This window comes from Leopardus geoffroyi, chromosome A3 (assembly GCF_018350155.1).
Source record: "Leopardus geoffroyi isolate Oge1 chromosome A3, O.geoffroyi_Oge1_pat1.0, whole genome shotgun sequence".
NCBI lineage: Eukaryota > Metazoa > Chordata > Mammalia > Carnivora > Felidae > Leopardus > Leopardus geoffroyi.
In genome coordinates this window covers 139,153,886-139,174,894 of record NC_059336.1, presented here as the reverse complement: position 1 = coordinate 139,174,894, position 21,009 = coordinate 139,153,886, and the positions used below count along the sequence as shown (strand labels likewise).

Sequence of the window (21,009 nt, the reverse complement as noted above, 5' to 3'; positions counted from 1 at the left end):
CATCATCATCTAGAGAATGAGGGAAACAACTTCATCTAGAGAATGAGGAGACGACATCATCTAGAGAATGAAGGAAATGACATCATCTAGAGAATGAGGGAGACAACATCATCTAGAGAATGAGGGAGACGACATCATCTAGAGAATGAAGGAAATGACATCATCTAGAGAATGAGGGAGACAACATCATCTAGAGAATAAGGGAGACAACATCATCTAGAGAATGAAGAGACAACATCATCATCTAGAGAATGAGGGAGACATCATCATCTAGACAAAGAGGGAAAGGCACCTGTGGCACACCACATGGGGGCCTCAGTCAGGTTGCAGTCAGGGTGACTGGATGTTCCAGAGTTGTGCTCACTCAGGGGAAGCCAGCACCTCCGCCCCCAGTGCCCTCAGTCCTCCTGCTGGTCTGGCACCTGGATTGGGGTGGGGGGTGCCTGGGCAAACTGGGGAAGCACAATAAGCCCTCTGTCCCTACCTGTGACAGACCAGCCTGATTAAACACACACGGTGTGCCTATTCACTTCAGGTGTTAAGATTGACATCAAGGTGCCATGTTGTGAAGGGTCCAGGAGCAGACATATTCTACCAGAAAAAGCTTGGATCTTTGTTCTGGGATTACTTAACCAAATTGGCCCAGCAAAAACTTTCTGAGCGCCACTAACTCAGTGCAGCAGCTTCAATTTATTAATGGCGTGTGCACAAAGAATTTGGGATTCCAAGTGCATTTCCTTGCATTAGTTAGGTCCTCGGGTGAGCTCATGTCTTAGCCTGTAATGCATATGAATCATAAGGCTCAGTTACAGGTAGTCCAGGATCTAATTGTGTGTGTGACGGTGCCACTCGGGTGCAAACAAGCTCAGATTTACAGATGGCCGTGCGGACTGCAATTCTAGACCACGGGTGGGGGTGCTACCTTACTCACCGGGCGGAGTGGGGGGTCAGAAAAGGAGTTTTCAGGAAAGATGGATCAAGGGGAAACACGAGCACAAGACAAGAGCTGGGATTCCAAGCCTGCAGAGTCACCCAGGAGCAGTTCAAGCTTCTGGGCCCCTCCCTTTCGCACTCTGTTCCCACTTCCTTGTGTGACCAGCCTTTCCACTTCCTATGGCTTCTCCCTTTGGTGTCTGGTTCGTTTCCTCTTCTTGACAACTGACAACTAGAACTGCAGTGTATCCCCCATCACCTTCCCCCCCGGAATATAGCCCTTCTGAGGTTTTCTAAGGGTCTTCATCACCAGTAGCTTCTTCTGATAGTTTCATCCCAGTATCCATTCTTGCTATTTCTAGAGCCCACAGAGACAGAAACGAAACCTGTACTGGGTACCCAATGACAGAAGGGGACAGTCGTTGAATGAAGGGCGTGTCATCCAAACTCTGTGGGAGGACCCATGAGGACATGGGGGACACCGAGGACAGGGATGTGTGGGGGGGGAGGGGGTTCCTGGTCAGGAGCAGGCTGAGGGGAAGGAGGGAAGAATAGAGACAGACAGAAGGGCTTTTCTTAGCTCCTTGGCAGCCTGGCTAATGGTCGAGGACCCATTGCTTGACAAGGGGAAATGCAGCAGAGGAAATAGTGGGGACTGGCCTGGGCATCAAGGAGACGCGGAAGGAATGGACCAGGGATGCACTGGGAGCTTGAACAGTTACTTACATGTTTATATTCCTTTCAGGGCAAATGTGAATTGGGGCTTCGGGCCCCACATGCACAAATCTCCAACATGTCAGAGAAGAAAGCGGGGAGAAAGTGGCACATTTTTACTGTGGTCTTGCCCTTTTGTGAAACACAAAACTGATAAAGTTCAGCACTTTACTTTCTGGAAATCTTGGTTGATAAAAAACGAACCTGGAGAGGGGCGCCTGGGTGGTGCAGTCGGTTAAGCGTCCGACTTCAGCCAGGTCACGATCTCGCAGTCCGTGAGTTCGAGCCCCGCGTCAGGCTCTGGGCTGATGGCTCAGAGCCTGGAGCCTGTTTCCGATTCTGTGTCTCCCTCTCTCTCTGCCCCTCCCCCGTTCATGCTCTGTCTCTCTCTGTCCCAAAAATAAATAAACATTGAAAAAAAATTAAAAAAAAAAAAAAACAAAAACAAAACGAACCTGGAGATCAGGTGTAACCCCTGGCTGTCAGGCTCTTCACGCACGCTCTTTCCAATCCTAGCTGCTGTGTCTGGGGGAGGTGGCTACAGTGGTCACTGTGGGCTGAGCCCCCTGCTGGGGCCTGAAGCTCATGAGACACTAGATCTGAAGGTGGACAGTAAGTGTGACACTCCCAGAGAGGCTTTAATGAAACACGATTTCAGTTTGTAAATTAGCTTGAAATAACTATTTCTTGGGAAAGTTGGGGATGTGTGAGGAGGACAAAGGCTCAGAGAGCTATTACGGGAAAGACCCAACTGGAGGGCATGGCGGACCTTAGCGAAGCTTTCAGGATGGGAGTGACACGTTTACTGGTAGAAAAGCTCCAAATCTACTTTAAAGTGCCAAACGGCAACCTTGCTGTGGCTCTATCCTGAAACAAAGGAAGTGGGAGACATCATTTGCATTGTTACTTTTGGAGATATTATACATTTTGTGAGTCATGTTTACATTCGGTCTTAATATAGAAGGAGTAAGTTATTATTAATTTGAAAGCCATATCAGAGCCTAAATCGAATGGCTTATCTTCACTCACAATATAAAAAACACTTCTGGTTCAACCTTCACTCTGTTACAGAGTTCGTTGTATATTTACCTCTATCACACAGCTCTTTCTCTGAGAAAAAGAAAAGAGAGAGAAATTCCTACTCACACGTGGACATTTCTAGAGCAAAAAAGAAATACCTAGTCCCATTATTTCCTTGAATGTTTTTTAAAACTGTTTTATGATTAGTCTCATGGAATTATTTGTAAATGCCACAAGATTAAATGTCATTAATCTTTTTGTTCATCATTCAGGAAAAACAATAAAACTCTAGATTGTCACACATTTAGATCATAAAATAAAATGACATGTATTTATGAAAAGTTTTTAAAAAGCAAACTATGGGGGCACCTGGGTGGCTCAGTCTTGAGTTAAGCGTCCGACTCTTGGTTTTGCTCAGGTCATGATCTCACCATTTGTGAGACTGAGCCCCATGTCGGGCTCTGCACTGGTGGTGTGGAGCCTGCTTGGGATTCTCTCTCTGGCCCTCCCCTGCTCAAGTTCTCTCTCTGTCTCTCTGTCTCTGTCTCTCTGTCTCTCTCTCTCTCAAAATAAATAAATAAACTTTAAAAAATAAAATAAAAAGCAAACTATGAATAATTTTTGAAATGGAACTGCTACCCACTTGTCTGTAGGTATAAGTCCCCAGATGCCACTGGAAATCACGTGCAGACCATGGATAACGTAACAAAATGAGTCACCACAGTCAGATGTCACTGGGTAACAACAATTCAGAGCATCACCTGTCTTTAGTACTTTCACTATGTTTATGTTAATACAGGAAGCCTTCTCCTTGTTCCCCACATAGCCAAATTACTTTTATTTCCAAAAATTGGTCCAAATGCGACCTGTTTATGAGGTTCCAATGGCCACGTGGCCCACAGGACCCATACATCTTCCTGTACTTTCCTCACAGGTCCTCTGCACCACCGAGGTGGGTGATCACCAAGCAACATGCAATGTTTCTCCTGGTCCCTTGATTGTCCATGAACATTTTTGTGCGTTTGTTGCTATTTAACTTTGTCTGTATTTGTATTTTGTGTCCTCAACTAGATTTTTAGTTTTTAATTTTTTTAATTTTATTTAAGATTTTTTTAAGTTTATTTATTTATTTTGAGAGAGGGAAAGAAAGAGCAAGTAAGAGCATGGGGGAGGGGCAGAGACAGAGAGAGAGAGAGAGAATGCCAAGCAGGCTCAATGCAGAGCCCAACTTCAAGCTCGATCCCATGAGCCATGAGATCATGACCTGAGCTGAGATCAAGAGTCGGCTGTTTAACCTAGTAAACCACCCAGGAGCCCCCAGATTTTCAGCTCATAAGGGCAAGGACTATGCTGCACCCCTAGTTCAGTGCTTGCCCCTATAGACATTCAGTAAAGGAGTGCTGGGTCTACTTAAAGCCATTAACCATCAGCCAGAACAAGTGGTAACTTGTACATACAGGGAGCCATCAATTCCACTCTGGTGTAATAAAAAGCTTTGCACTTGGTGATTTGTTTTCTTAAACAATATATATCTTTAATAATCTGAATTCTTTCATGAATATGCTATTTTGCTTCTTATGATTACGGAGATAATAAGAATACCTACAATACTATAGATTCTTGTGGGTTTTACATGATATAGTTCATAAGTAAAGCAGTCAGTGTGGCACATTTGGTAGCTAAGTGTTAGGTTATTATAACCTGGTTATTATAACCAAAACCTGGCAGTCTATTTTCATTAGTATTTCAATATAATATATAAACAGTTTGGATTTGTATGAAGAGGGGAATGGTGCTTGTCACTTAACCCACTGAACTCTTTAGGGTGCTTCGGTAGCCCAGTCAGTTAAGCGTCCAACTCTTGATCAGGGTCTTGGGATCCCAGGGTCATGGGGTCAAGCCCTGCGTCAGGCTCTGTGATGAGTGTGAAGCCTGCTTAGGATTCTCTCTCCCTCTCTCTGCCCTTCCCCCACTCGTGCTCAAAACAAATATTCAAAACAAATAAATAAAAAACTTTTAAAGAATCACTCCTGAACTTTTGGTCCTGTGCAAGTATGACTTTGCTGGTTGGTTTAGCTGTACGACGTCCCACTTTAAGACTGAGCTGCAAAGAGCTGAGCTGTGCTTCTTGGCATTCTCCACCGCCTGTGCATTCCCCCCCCCCTTTTTTTAATCTCCTCTTCCTTTCACTTCCTATCTCTCCGTGCCTGTGTCCACTGCCCTTTCCCTGCATGCCCACACTGACTTTCCCTCATGGCGTTTCTCCACTGCTTCTGGTGTCAGAAACACTGCCCAAAACTTAGAAGTTCCACATTTTGAGCTCTTGAAAGAGTGGATTGTTTTATTAAGTGGGACACATCTTCCATTGAATTTTCCCCAAGGAAGCTCTTTGGTACAAGACATCTGGAGAGGCTGGAACGGCTTCTGTGAGCTGGTGAGGAATCTGTTTGAGGTGTGCACAGGGTGAGCTGTCTAACCTCGCCCATGGGCTTGGTTTCTCTTATTTCCCTTCCCATGAAGGTTTAGCGTTCTTGTATACTTCACCAGGATTTTGTGAGGACTCTTTTGAGCTGGGGAAGACCACGTGCCATGGGGCACGGTGGTAAAAACCCAGTGTTCCTCTAGACCCACAAGATCTTGTGTGTCGTTCTGGGTGCTTCAGGGTACCAGAAGTAGGACATGGGTTGTGTAACACATTTTAGCTGCTATAAATGTGTTCTGATTAGGCTGCCTTTCCCTGGCTGTTACTACTACGTAAACAGAAAGGAAAGGCGAGACATAAAGCCAACGGGTCCGTGTCCTTAAGCATCAAGCCTAGTGATATGAACTGCAGACACTGCCCTTCCTCCATCACGACAGGTGAAGAAGATCCACCACAATCCGATGGAGTCAAGAGAAACAAAGCAGGAATGACAGAGTCACGACAGCACGTACATTTCTGTGAATCTTCTCAGGACAACTCACCCGCTATAATGCCCAGAAGAGAATTCTTGCCAAAGTAAAATAAGACCATAGTCACAAAATGGATAAAATCAAGAGATACAACAACTTAGAGTTAGTTTTCAGCTACACATTTGAGTTTCACACAAGATCCAGCGGTTTTTCAAGATGATCAAGAAGTTTGATTGGATGAGTTCTGGGAAAATTCAGCTGACCTTGGCAGTCCTTGATTAGACCCATCAATCAAAAATAATGCTTCCTCTAAATTTTCCAGGGTGCTGGTGTTAGGCTTGCTTCCTGCTCTTCTCCACAACAGCACCCCAGACAAGGACTGGGAGGTGCTGCCCTCTGTCAGGGGCACTGCCACCAGCGCGGAGCCCCATCACCCTGCAGTGACACCTTCCCGGAGCAGGCTGTGCATGAGAATGGCAAACACCATTACAGAATGTTAGAAGGGGAAGGAGCTGAGAAATGACAGAGTTCACTCCCCTCATGTGAAGCCAGGATTCTGGGACCCAGAACGCTGGAATGACCTATTCAAATTCATCCCCAAATCATCGGGAAGGTGAACTGAGATGAGGTTTTTCCACCCCACCAAGACACACATGGGCTGTCTGTTACTATCTACGTTGGCTATGGACAAACAAATCTCGCTGAGAAAATAAAAAGGACCAAAAAGAAAAGAAAAGATGCCTACAGTGGATAATATTTGGTGAAAATCCCCTCCAAGAAGCTAATTGGAAAGAGAAGTTTCCTAGTGTCATTGGCCATTTTCAATAGATTGAGGAATTCCTCAGAAGCTTGTACAAGGTGTGCAACATAACTGCTATGATCAAACCAGCAGGGCATGTCTATCTCTGGAAGAGCCTCCAAAAGCAGTCAAGGAATTCATTACTGGCCTTCCTGATCCTGTCCTTTGCTAACTGAAAATCCAGGGACATGAGCCAGCAGTGATGGTGTTGCACCAAAGTTACAGTCAATGGCCCCATTGTGCACAGTCCCCAGTCAGAGAGAATCTAAGCGGGAAGAAGGGTACAGACGTGGGGCCATGTTGAAGGAAGGAGGAAGGGAGTGGAGATACCACACTGAATGTTTTTAAGAGAGAGAGAGAGAGAGAGACCCATTTTTCTGACGTCGACTGTCTAACATCACACCTCAGGAATACGCATATGCTAAAACAAATGATTCAATCTGCATGTGTTGGATTTTGAAGGTATAAAGCACATATGCTCCTAACACACATTCTGCATCTAACCCTGGATTGTCGACACCCAAGATGTGGAGTATTCGTCACGGGCTGAGTATATTTTCTAACTTTTGCAAAATTTAAAACATATGCAATGTCATGGATGAGGAACGAGGGGTCCCCTGTCATCTCACAAATGGGACGGCCTTCCCTGTCACAGTGACCCCTTGATCGGGTACTGTTTTGATCATTAACTTTAAAAGTAGAGGAACAGGTGGCACAGCCCATTTGTAAACAGGTGTGTTATCTCCTCCCTGGAGAACAGACACAACATTTCTTGGCTTGCACTTCGGGTGTGGGTCTCTTAGGGAAAAGGGTTGTTTTTGAGCTAACACAACCCCAGTAACAGCATATTAACTAAAAAAAAAAAAAAAAAAAAAAAAACAAAAACCAAAAAACAAAAACCAAAACATTTGGGCAGTGAAACTACCTCCACCCTTATTCCTGGGATTATGAAAAGAACAACAAAAGATAACTGATAGACTTAGAACACAAACTCAGTTGAAAATTCCAAGGGTTAATTCTGTACAAAATGTGCCATGTTAACCAAGGAACAAGTCATAAATTAGTCTGCAATTTACCCGAGCCAACGATAAAGATTCCCCTCCTGTTACACACAACTGTCCAGCATCCACCAGCACGCCCGGCTTCGTGCAACCCCTGACTCCTGTTTTTAAGCAAAGACATGCAGCTTTGCAGCGACTGAGCTACGCAAATTCCCAGACTCCGAGAGACCATAAAAACACTACTTCTAATCTTACTTTTCTTTGGTAGGGTTTAATCACGGATTCTTAATTCTGAACAGATAAGTATGTTCAGTCAGGTCTGACTCAGTGGAAATGTGGCAGGGAGTCATGTGAATGGTCGGAAATGCATGACCAGTTTCCAATTTGAACTGTCCTGTCCTCTTTCTGATGCCTCTTCAGCCAGTGGGGAGCCCGAGGATGACCAAGCCGGGCGGCTCGCTGCTGGCGTGGTGCCGACTGCTGATGTCACAGAGGAAGTCAGAGGTGAGAAAGTAGGACCAGGGGAGCTTCCTGTTTGTTTGGGAGGTTGGGTCCTGGCCGCTAATCCGGGGCTTAACCACACTCTACTCAAACGTTCTGTTGTTGATCTCTGGGATCAACAGCTTTGAGATGCTCAGAAACTGCAAATCAGACAGCTGACATTTGCCAACACTCCTTCTTCAAAACAGCATTTTGCTCACTGTTTCGTGCATTCCCAGGTAAGCAGAGACTTGTTTGCATCCTAACTGCACACCATAACAGGATGGCTGATGTCAACCTAGAAATTCTGATGAGTGAGGACCAAGGATGCAGAACCCACACAAAGTCCAAATCTTGAGCTCTAGATTTGTGTAAGAAGGTGATAAACTCAAATCATAGAGTTAATTAAGTAAAGAAATGTGATTATATAATGCTATGTAATTGAGAGCTAAGTCTCAGAATGACCACCCAGACCCCTGAAGTGTTAATCATCTAAGGAAGGGACCTCAGTGTTTACTCCACTTGTACCATTAAGTCGGAAAAGTGGTTTACTCTATTTCAAAACATATTCAAGGGAAAGTAGATCTGGAAGAAATTGTGACTGCCCTTTATCAGAAATATATATATTTAAAAAAATATGTATATATACACTTATTTAAAGTAAGTATATATTTGTATATAATCTATAAATATAATCTATAACATATTGTGTATATGGAACATAACATATATGTTGTGCAAGTGTAATATATAAAATATTAGCTATTTATATATTTACTTTACAGATTATACATGAATATACACTTACTAAAATGTGTGTGTGTGTGCACGCGCACGCACACACACACGCACACACGCACACACCCTGAAACACTGTGGGTCAGAAGTTTAACTGTCATCTCCACCTCTTTGGCTCTTTTGACATGCTAGGTGCTCAGTGCGTGCACGTTGTATGAGGTGTTCAGTCAAGTGGTAAGAAGGAAGGGGCAGCTGAGTTTCAGGAACCAATGCCTGCAATTCCCAACACGGACTTTGATGTTTTTTTCTTGCAGGTGAAGATGGTGAGGGAGCCCCCAGGCTGCCCATCCTCGTCACTGACTCTAGCTAGGCTGTTAACTAAACTCTTCTAAAATGCAGAGTCTGAACATAATTGATAAATGTGCAAGTAGGGTCCATGAGAAAGAACAAAAGAACGAATCACGACCCCAGCAGCTGAAATTCCCATGGTGGAAGTCATGTCCCCTGATCTTGACCTGAGTTAATGTCTGCCCCAGACATGGTGGCCTCGGTGCCAGCGGCTTGTCTGAGCTCCCTGGGGATGTCTCTTTCTGTTCCTTTGGTGAACTTGGGCTTGGGAAAGTGCCCATACAACACAACATGTGGGATGGGTAGGGGTAAATTGATATCATGGAACTCATTCACACCACACTGGCCATAGGAACACTACGATTAGGCATAAAATTTTATTCTTCTGGTAATATACTTCAAGCCCTAAACAAAGCCAGTGAAGACAGGAATTTCCCTTAGGAATAAGAAACAAGAATAAAAGAAAAAACCCAGTTACCCTGGAAGATAAACAGCACAACCCTCACTGGCGACTATCACCATTCACTCCAAACTACAGGATGTGAGGTCAAACATACACTCGTATTTGGAAAATGCAAAAATGAGGACCTGTCATACTGACTCCTGAGCGACCGGAACCACAGAATTTCTCAGTGCAATACACCCAGTTACAGCATGTGTCCAAAGTGCAAATGATCACTGTGTCATAAAGGAAGCCAGCAAGTCTGTCTGCAGAAGAGGCTGACGTGGGTAAAGCTATGACCAACTGCCATCAGCACACACATCAGGGCAATTGCAACTTCCCACCCTTCAGGCTTGTGACGATTTCCCCCTCTTCCCTGCAACTGGTGATTAGTACCTTCCACGACCCAGACAACAAACAGCTGGATGGATGCCAAAGGACCATACATCCGTGGTCTACCGTGCCCTTTTTAATCAACTTCCTAATTAAAAAATGCCATGCTGGCATGAGGTATGAAGGGAGTAGGCTTGGGCTGTTTCACAAAATCGCAGCCCCTAATCCGGGGGTTGTGGAAAATCTGTGTTCTTACAGATGTTTATGAGTTTTCCTGGTGCAAAGATAGAATCAATTTGCTTCTGCCTGGCCCTCAAGACGTATTAAATTTATCCTGAAGGAAACTGGTTTCTGAAAAGCTCTTGCCCAGATGCATTAGGCAGGTGGGAGTTTCAGTGAACCAGAGGGTCCACTAGCAGATGCAGCATTGATTTCTGAATGTTCACAATCTAGCAGACAGCTCCAGAGCAGACTTGATTTGATGGCTCTCTATGGGGTGCCCTGCAGACTCGATTATTTCCACAACCAGTCTGGCTAGCATTGTTTCATGGCGACAATGCTCTGTGCTCTCAGCTTCTGTTCAGATGGCACAGGCTAGTGGCATACATGTGCCCGGGTGGCAGGGGATGGGGCCAGATTTGAAGTCAGGCTCTAAGAACTATCTATCCCTTTCAGGGCTGAGTGGTACAGTAGGCCCTGAGATCGGGAGGCGATACTGACTTCAGAAAGCCATTCTGTTGAGGGCCATCCAAATACACCACGAGTCTATGTTGAGATATGGCACGAAGATACCACCCAAAACAGGGTTTGAAACCAGAAATCCTAGAACGAACATCTTTGTCAATGTACTAAAAAGAGCCCCCGCCTCATAAATTATTAATTCACGAGTTGTTTGATTTAGAGATGTAGAGCTGACATTCCAAACCTGAAAATATCTCAAGCGAATGTCCAGTAAGCTTAAGGACATTCTCTCTAAAGCAATTTGAGACTGGAGCTGTCAGACTTTAGCCAAAAGCAGTCGGTGTGTAATATTGAGCCATAAAGTTCCTTGCAGCTCTATTGATGGGTGCACAAATATATCCAAAGCAGGTTGACACGGCGCACGTATTAACCCAATGGCTCAAGGGCTTTCAGCTTGCACAGAGCACTGTCATATCGGCGGTTTAGAAACACATACACACGCTCACTCACAAAACCCTTGAAGAGATTAATTGAGTACTCCTGGGAGTGCAAAAATACATCGTAGTATACAATGTTAAAGAAATAAGGCCAAAAACAAGCTCTTGAAAGAAAAATATTTACACCATATTCATGCACAATCAATGGGATCCCTGGCAGAGACTGGCCCTTGTCACCTGAGGCAGAGCGGACCCCTCAGGGCACACCACTGCCCGTGCACCAACCACTCCTCCCCAGCGAGGCAGAGAGGGCCTGATCTTTCACTAATGTTTTGGCATCTCACTCGTTGCTTTAAAAATTTGCTATGGAAAGCTGCTTTTCTTTCCAAAGTTGATCTCCAACCGTAGAGGTAAACCAAAAAAAATTTAAGAGGGAGGAAGGAGGGAAGGAAGGAAGGAAGGAAAAAAGGAAGGAAGGAAGGAAGGAAGGAAGGAAGGAAGGAAGGAAGGAAACAAGAAAGGAAACAAGAAAGGAAAGAAGGAGGGAAGCAAGAAAGATTCCCTTAGAAATCACATTTCCAGGCAGGTGCACATCACCATATTTCTAGCTGTGGGACCTTTTATTCTTTCATTGTCTTTGAAGGCAAGCCCTTCCCAACCCCACGGTGCCTGAGAGCTAATGTGACAGATAGTGGCATAAAGTGAGTCTGTCAAGTGGAAACTCATATGACATAATTTTGGCCCTTAAAACAAGCTGGGCTACAACTCTGAGACCCAGCCGGGCACAAAGGAAGACACTGGTAGGTGACACACCAGTGTCCCCTTCTGTTAGTAAATGGACACATTGAGAGCAAAAACTCAATGCTCATGTTTTGCCCCAAGAAAGTTATAACCTGTCATCAAACTACAAGGAGTCATTTTGATCACAGAAAGCTTGGCTCAACGCTTAGATAAAATCTAGCTTGGAAAAAGAACAAATATTTCCTTCCTCTAGGTAAGATTCAGGAATCTGAGAACAATTTGCTGTTCAGTACTGCTGAGTTAAATAAAAAAAAGTCAACTGTTTTCTCATTCTTGTTTACCAGCAAATTGAGAAATAAAATTGAAAAAAAATATAATATGTATTCATAGATGCAAAAATAGAGGATTCATCTATTATGCAAACAATAAATGGATAATCAGCTCAGTGTGAGTATTCAGAAACTTGCAGCACGAGGAGAAAACGGTCAAAGCCAAATGTCAGGCAGGAGCTTCCCACAAAGGGTTAATATGTTTTCCGATACCTTGTGTTTGAGGTTGAGGTTGAGGTTTGCTGGAGAGAGTTTTCTCTTTTTTCGGAAAGGCAGAGTTTTTTTTAAAAAACACAAGAAATGACCCTCCAAAAAGTTGCATTTTCTGTCAAATGGTTGCTGTCATTGTCTAAAGCAAACAGCTAAATAAAGTGAAGCAACTCTTTCAAAAAAAAAAAAAAAGAAAGAAAGAAAGAAAGAAAGAAGAAAGAAAGAAAGAAAAGGAAAAGAAAGCCTAAAAATAAAAGCAAACTAGAATCACGAAGTGATGTGATATATTTAAGAAACTGTCAATAGACGGTTTGAGGGTAATAATTCCTACTTAAGTTCCACCTTAGAAACACGCGAAATAATTAGGTCAGTGAAAATGAAAACCTTACCTTTTAAGGAGAGTAGAAATTATGAAAACAAGAGAGAACTATTTATCAGTGAATTCCCGGAGAAGGAAGTATATTTAACTAGACACTGAAACACCCATACTGCAGTCTTAAAGCCAGAGAATTATATAAGAAATGTGTGTCACTGGTGACAATGGAAAACTGGGGTTCCAGCAGGCTTACCGTTATTTCCCAACTCAGGAGACTGGTTTGTAAAACCAGCTTCCAATTTTTCTTTCCCCCGGAAAGAACGGAAAGTATCAGAGGCCGTGCTGATTTTTATATTTCCTATCTATGGATTGTACAGATCAATAGAAACTTGAGTTCGGTTTCCACAATCTCCAGTAAGTTGCTGGTTAAATTGGCTAAAATCCCCTTCCCAGCCAGGAAAAATATACACCAGTCAAAACTAATTATGTCTGGGCTTCACCTGAAACAACGTTCGCGAATTTTACTGGCCTGGAGACACTGTTCCGGCAAATATTAATTAAACACCTTGAATAATGGCTGCTGTACATTTCTGAGCACAGGAATCTCTAAACGGGGAATTTTCACTCCAGACCCAGGCACAGGAAGATGGATGGAGCATCCACCCCAAACCAGCAGCAAATGACTGTTCTTTTGTTACTGACCAGGAGGAGTTGAACTTTGCTCCACTTTGGGAAGCAGAGCCACCGCTCTGGAAACAACAAGGAGGACAGGACATATTTACCTGCAGGGACCATCAAAGAGCAACCTGGAGCATCGCAAAACAGAGTGGTCCAGACGCATGATCTGTGGCTGCAGCCCCCGGCCGCTTCGGCTAGGCCGGCGTCTGGCAGGCAGCCGTCCCCACGGCAGCCACCCTGCCTTCCATGTCGGGGACTCACCCAGAAAAGCCCGCACCCCGCTCCACGGCCCCAGAACTCTTGCGGGGCTCCTCAACGCCTACCATTTGTTCCGCGTTCATCCAATCAACTTTCCACTGCACATCTTCCCTCTGCCGGCGCTCAGACGCCGGGCCACTGCTCATCTGTATGCTAATTATTTTGCCACATGGACAAAAGTAATAATGCTTTCAGACAGGAAACTAACAGGCCTGAAGTCGAAGATGGAAATTAATAAGTTGACACCACTAAACGCCGGCCGGGCTGTCGCGCGTGCCGAGCGGGGCTCCCGGGGAGGCCATGGCCGCACAGCACCACCAGCACGCCGCTGACTTACCCTGTGTCGGGCTGCATCCTCTAAGAACTACCAAACATATCCATTTCCCCAAATCCTAGCCCGGGGAGGGGACTTCAGCGCTGTGCTAGGTATTTTTCAAGGGATAGCTGTGGCTTCAACCAGTCATTTCTAACCTTCCTGTTTATGAAGCTTGCAACACAGTCAGACAAGATTGGGGATGCGTGCTGTATGTTTCTTACATTGTACCCACAGGCCCCTAAATCTCCGGAGCAGAATGGGTATCATGTGCAGAGCCGTATTCACTGTAATAGATGGGAACTGTGAATACCAGAGGCAGGCCGGGAACAGTCACCCGGGAGGCAGTGGATCTAAAAACACCCCCCACCTCCCGTCATTGATGTTACGGTGGATTCACACTGTGGCCGAAGGAGTCTCGCAGAGTCAGCCAGACCTGCAGTGCTTCACATGGTGCGAGTGCCTAGCATCCAAACAAAGCAAAAAGAGGTTCCGAAGCCTGTGCTGGACCGCAAAAGGGGAAGAGCAGCCACACAAGAGTTAACTGAACTGAGTCTTCACCGTCCCTGGGGTTGCCAACCACACTGGGTTCTGCCTCACTACCAGCTCCTGTGATCACTTTCTTTTAAAACAAAAGACATAAAACTATCTCTCCAAGAAAGTTCAAACATCATCCATCTCTCGCTATGGCTCGAAGGGAAAAAAAATACCAGAGAAAGTTTGATCCGCAAAGGCAAGACCAGATACGATTTCAAAATACGGAAAGGAACATAGATATATGACTTTCATTAGCATTTTTCCGGTAAAAAAAAAAAAGTGCTGATTTTATAGATGGCTTCTTGGGTCAAGCAATAAAGCTTCAGTCCAGCAGTAACTATAGCACCGCGCTGTCTGCAGACCTCTGTTATAACACTCACCACTATGAAAGTCCACATTAAATCACAAAGGCTACTTAGCACCTCCCACTCCTCCCCCTGGACGCTAGCCTTGCAGACACAGACTTCTGTTTAATGACAACCCAGCAGCACACAGGTATCTGGGGGCCTGCCCACGATGATGTGATACCGGAGGTCTAGCTCTCTTGGAGAAGGAGCCCATTCTTGGCTCATTTGCACACCAAACCAGGCGATTTTAAGAAGTGCTGTGATCTGTCATCAAATAAGAACTGACAGGTAGGGAGGGAAACAACCATTTGCTGGGGAGATCAGATGAAATAATTCTAAAGAGCTGGAAGTTGCAACAAGCAGATAAATCATATGCAGCCTTGAAATAGAGAGAAAGCGATACCTTTTCGCAGAAGAGTTGGTGGCCATCGAGAGAGATCCCGTTCCGCAGTCTATTTCTCTACACATGCAGGGCTATTTCTGCTGTGGAGAGCCCATGGCACGTGTTGATCGCGTCTCCCTATACATCCCCGCTCCATCCGCCCCTACCCTCCAGCGCTGTCACTGTCAGCTCACTGTGTAGACGGAGAGTCTGGGGCAGAACCACCACCAGTGATAAACCACTGCAGGCTTTCCACAGAACACAATGCTGACTGTGGCTTCCGTCGGGGTGGGGGTGGGGGGTGGGCAGCGCAGAAGTCTGAAGTTCCCAGGAACACCTTATTCTAGCTTTCAGAGGTGATTCCCCTAAATCCCGAGCCTCTTGCCTGACGTGTTGAGACCAGATACACTGGTTCCTACACAGGCTACAGTTCCCTTCCCACCCAGCCCTGCTGGAAATCACTGCAGTGCGAGAGCTAGAGATGCTTTAGGAGAATATCCATTCTGCCTTCTCACAGCACAACACCCCTTTCACTGAGACTAAAATATTTTCCTCCCCCTCCCAACTTTTCCAATAATCACCACGTGGGGAGTAAGGATTTTTTTTAAAGAGATACATTTTAGGAAAAATTTTCCAAGAGAACAGCCCGACACAGCAATGCTTATCAGTATTTCTTCACATAATAAATAGGCATTTGTGCGTTCTTCCTACTTTTATAACACCTGGCTTACATTTTCTCTGCCATCTCTGATTACTTCTACAGATACCCTGAGGACTCATTATGATGTCAAAGCTTAAAACAGTTTCATTGTGAAAACAGGCATAGAAAAATCATTGTGTATGCTTGAACAATGCAGGTGTGAAAGAGACACAGAGAGAAGAGAGGGAGGCAAAAACAGACAAACAGGAACAGAGTTACAGAGAGAGGGAGAGGGAGGGGGAGAGTGAGGGAGAGGGAGAGGCAGGGAGAAAGAGGGAGGGAGGGAGAGAGAGAGAGAGAGAGAGAGAGACAGAGAGAGGACAGGACACAAAGCATACTCCAAAATGAAACCATGTTGCATTGAAATACAGCCTACTCATGGAAAATGTATAGCTGCTACCTTAAAATAATCTGATATCAGAAAAATCATACAATAGATTACTACAAAAGTAGAGAGTTTAATATTATTTCTTGTACAAGTTATGATCATTGTAGACAAAATTTCTAATTTTTGGTATGTGCCAATTAAAAAAAATATCCTTTCTTTAAATATCAGCCACACATGATATTTGGATACAATTTACCCCCACCAGTGCAAAATAGAATTTATAAAAATAATTTTATGCACACACACAACTTAAAGTTTGTAATATCTTTTCTCTTTAGTTTAATTTGGAATAAACATAGATCAGTGCCAGGTGTAGGGTTGTGGTAAAGAATGTGGTTTGATGAAACTTAGCTGGCGTGCTGAAAAATATGTTAATCATTTGCAAGTCTTGTTCAAGTTTAGCCTCTGTTACTCCTTTCTAAGGAATGCTACACATATTTTCAAAGAAAACAAAAAAAAGACATTTGTGAAAAGGGCCCTTTTAAAAATTTGAAAGTAAGAAAACAAATAATACTATTGCAATGAAATTATGATATGAAGTAATTTGATTATAAGAATTTACCAAAAATAAAGATCTTTCTTTCTGAATCTGCATTCATTTGCTTCCTGGAAAGACTTCTGGTGGGACTTTGTGTCAAGGCAGACTTTATGGCTAGGTAGTAGATGCAGTTGAAAACCTGGTTATTGATTGGAATTGTAGCCCTGAACTCAAGGGGACAGCCAGATGGGCCACACTTCAATGTCAGGGCAGGGCGGTCTTTACCGAAAAGCGCCTTGCTAATCCCTCTTAGTACACTAAGTGGGTTTCTTGATATAAAATATTTAAGGGTAATTAAAATGTTAAGTTGTTTGAAGTTAAAAAGATAGCCATTAAAATATGAAATAAGTAAACAAAGTATTTTAGGTGATATACTGTGTTTCTTAAACAATACCTCTCCCTCAAATTAGATTATCTTACAGGTAGAGTTGGAAATCTACCCATATGACTCTGAAAATATTATTTAGGCAACAGAATAATTTTTTTCACAGAGGACTGGTTTGGATTTTTAAATCACACATGTGAGGTGTTTCCAAAAGCAAATCAACAAATAGTCATATTACTGACTCTAAATTTCAAGTATAGTTTTAACGAATAGAGAAACTTTAAAAAACCTTGAAGTTGCAAAAATAAGTTATTTCTTCTCCCTAATGTATTGAAAATTGGCATAGAAAACAGACATAAAACATCAGGTGCATTCGGTAGTAAGCCATGAAACATAAATATTTTCAAGACAGTAAAAAATAAATAAGCTACGTGAAAACACATCAGGAACAATGAAAACCATACACGGAAGAGGCTCCTTTTCTAAAAATGCTCACATTTTCCTAAAATCATGCTTGTGCTGTTTTTATAACCCAAAAGGAAATTAGGTGCTTTCATTCCTTCAGGGATTTTGGTACATCACACATCCACGGTCACAAATTATTGGGCCTTCAACTTTGATGTCAGCTTCACATGTATGAAATCAGCCTAAGTTTTACTGGAGGATGCAAGTTTAGCTCAAGAGAAGTTGAAATTTATGTTTTACGTGCACTTTTTGCCTTACTGGTTCATCTTGATAATCCTAGTTCACGGTTCCGAAAATAAAATTTTATTAATTATTACATAAATTTCTATTACAGAAATATTTTCCACCTGAAAAAACATGTCTACCTAGTGTTTATAGTTTTTCCACTCACAGTTGTACATATGCACGTAATTCTAATGAAATCATGTTTGGTGATTTGGAAAGTAGGGTAAAATTTTTATGTGCAAAATAAAATACTGAGATTGCATACCCTTTCTGCCACCATCTTCAGAACACCCAATTGTGACCGTAAAGGCTGCTCCTGCTTCTTCCTCAAGGAGCACAATCATTAAGGTGATGAAAGTAAGCCATTTTCACATTGCCAGTAAACTAGTAGGAAGTCAGTCACCGCTGAATGTAATTGCTATCAGCAGCGGACAGCTCCCGGTGCTGAAAGGGAAAGGGAGAGGAGCCTTGCTCACAATAGCTCACTCAACCAGCCTTTGAAAAATCACAGCAAAACTGAATGAGGTGGCAAAGTGCTCAGGCTGAATAGCACTGTCTACAGAACAATGGCAGCCAGCTCCAAATCCCACTATAATCACATTAATGAGATTAATCAGTGAATTAGCAGCAGTCAAATGTCAGGGAGGCAAGGAAGAATCCAACCAAGATTGGTAATTAACTTTTTTTTTGGGGGGGGAGGGAAAAATCAACTATGCTACCTCCTAGGTTTCTCAGAAGTTGACAATTCTGCTTTACAAATCTGAAGGCTACATGTACTGATCAAAAGGCAACAGCATAATCCTTCATCTTATAATATAGATCCAGGTATCACGCTACTGTGCCTTAACTACAGTCCCCTGAGAAAAGTGATGTCACTTTAAATAATCCTCACAAACTATCAGGCTTTGGTTGTTTTGAACTTTCTAAGTGTGAAATTAATATTTAAAATGAAATCATTTCTCTAATACTCAAGCTAAAATATATTTAAAAAATGGCTGATTTAAAAAGGAAGGATTATATAACAGCCGCTAGTGCTTATGAGTAGTCCGTGCTACTGTAGCAAGAGTTTTAAAAGAAGTGCCATCAAGTAAAAAACTATCTTACAAACACACCAGCCATGGTCTATTGTCTCTAATACAGAAAATATGTAACCACAGTTCAACTTTAAGGAGAACTTTAACCAATGAACTTATTGTACTCAAGATCATAGAATAATACACTTTCTTCCACATCAATTAGAAAAAATAAACTTCCATTTTTCTAGAATGTGTCACTTGGTAGTGCATGTAATATACAATCAACACTTTGTATTCAAAGTTCTTGAGAGGTGAAAACTTACAGGAATGCAATGGAACTGTTTTTCAAAAAGGAATACTGTGCAAACCATTTTTTTTAAAGGTGATCACATTTTTATCTGTATCAGTTAGAAAGCAACATAACTTTTATGAACTTGAACAATTAGAAAGACTCCCTTATGCCTATAAGGGTGGTGGTAGGGTGCTTTTCTCTATGAAGTTAATTTTGTGCAGTAAAATACACTTAAGCCAAAAAGCTCCTATAAAAATATTTTTACCCTAAGTAAATAAATAACTTAAAAATTCTATAGATTATATAGTGTTAGTAACATAAAAAATTGTCATGGCTAGTTTCATACTAACTTCAAAATCAGTGCTCTATATTTTGAATAAATAACTATCATGTGAATATTTGCATATATATTTATTTCTTTATTGTGACCTATCTTGAAATTAAAGTGTGCAGTTTGAACATCCAGTTTATTAATTTAAGTTGCTTTAGAAGACATATTTCTGTTATAATTGAAATAATGTTTCATCATTATGAACTTCAAACATTCAGGCTATAGTTAAAAATCTTCGAGTTTCTGAGTTTAAACAATATAAGCCAACTTTCTTACCATCTAGGCAAATGTAACATCACAGCAAGGACATCTCATGTTTTAACAGCCTCTGTAAAAATGCTATGCTTTATTTGCAATGTAAAGTAACCCAGTAAAGTCTCTGTGAAGTTCTGGCTTCAGTGCCCGCAAATCCTCTAAGGATCGTCATGCAGCAAGTTTGTTTTTTTTTTTTTTTTTTTTTTTTTTAAATAAACAACACCACAGTTAAGGCATGCATCTCAATACCCATTTTGCCATAAAGAGAGACTTCTGTGGATTACGCACTCCCTAGACCTGGAACATTGCAGCTCCCAGCCATGCTGTAAAAATAACTTTAAAAAGGAGCAAACAATGGGCACTGCAGCACGAGGCTCCGGACCACGGAAACACGTCCGCTGTCCACCGAGTCCACAGAATTCACCTAACGAAGACCACATACCTCACGACATGACCACAGCCGCTCACAAGTTCAAGACAAACTCACTGCTGGTAACTGTGCTGGCTCAACAGACACCCAAAGAAAAGAAAACCCCTTTCCACCACCGGTCTGAAAGGAAGAGAGGAATATGCCTACCACCGAGATGCAGAAAAGGTTGCTTTTTGTCTCCAGTGAATATTGACATCATAACCCATAGTCCAGGGAATAAAGCATAAAATGAAATACACCCACCAACAATAAGTAAAAAAATCAGGGGGCTTCAAGAAGACTGCGAGGAAAGCTCTCTCACTGCTTAGTGTGCGGTAGCTTAGGGAAAAAATGTCGCCCGGGCAGGACTGACAAATGCAGTGCGATCGGCTCGCAGGCCTGAGGGATCTGTTTCACTTCCACATGCGTCCCCTGATGCACACACTCCCACTCATGCTCTCGATATGCTTTTTTTTCCTCCACATTTTTTTTTTCACGAGCTCCAAATCCCCGGCATATGACCTTCTGTTAAATAGATAAAAAAAAAAATTGCTTATCAGTCATGCAAATGAGGCTGAATTCATTTTCCACAACAGATGGCCTCATAGATAATGATGATGGAAGAGAGAAAATTGAATGTCTCTCACAAGGTGGCCATGGCAACCGAGAGCAGAATAATATCAATAATAAGCTCACTGCATAATAAGGTTGTCAATCCCACAAATCAAAGTCTCCAGCTAAATCAGGTGTACCACCCCAGCTAGTTACCAGGTAAACACACACACACACACACACACACACACACACACTGCAGTTTGCACTGACCATGAAGAAAACTAGAATTTCAAGGCATGCTGTGGAAATGCGCGCGCGCATGTGTGTGTGTGTGTGTGTGTGTGTGTGTGTGTGTGTGATCGGAGGGGGGTGGTTTGGTAATGGAATGACAATGTGACATATCTTTTCTTTATTTTCGTTTCATTATCTTTTCTGTAGTGGACTTGCTTTCGGGAAGGATGTTTAAATAGCCATGTTGAAATTTGGAATGTGGAATCTCCCGCCTCCTCCTCCCCCACTCTCCCTGTCTGATGTGCTGTCCTGCATTGATGCAGTAGCAGCTTGCTTCAGGCTTCCACCTT

The 21,009-nt window shown here is 42.9% G+C and overlaps 1 protein-coding gene across 22 annotated transcripts in view; it reads right to left on the bottom strand.

Annotated features, from left to right (window-relative positions):
* MYT1L (myelin transcription factor 1 like) overlaps positions 1-20,435 on the bottom strand; it is a 429,846-nt gene extending 409,411 nt beyond the window's left edge. For 2 of the 22 annotated variants that reach the window (XM_045447883.1, XM_045447888.1), the window contains exon 1: positions 20,138-20,429. The gene's annotated coding sequence lies outside the window, so the exon portion shown is untranslated. Of the gene's footprint in view, positions 1-13,196; positions 13,363-13,415; positions 13,562-13,687; positions 13,898-14,950; positions 15,378-19,906; positions 19,991-20,041 lie in introns of those variants that run through there. The other 20 variants (XM_045447869.1, XM_045447876.1, XM_045447886.1 and 17 more) reach the window with 19 other exon arrangements.
* Between the last annotated feature and the right edge of the window lie 574 nt (positions 20,436-21,009).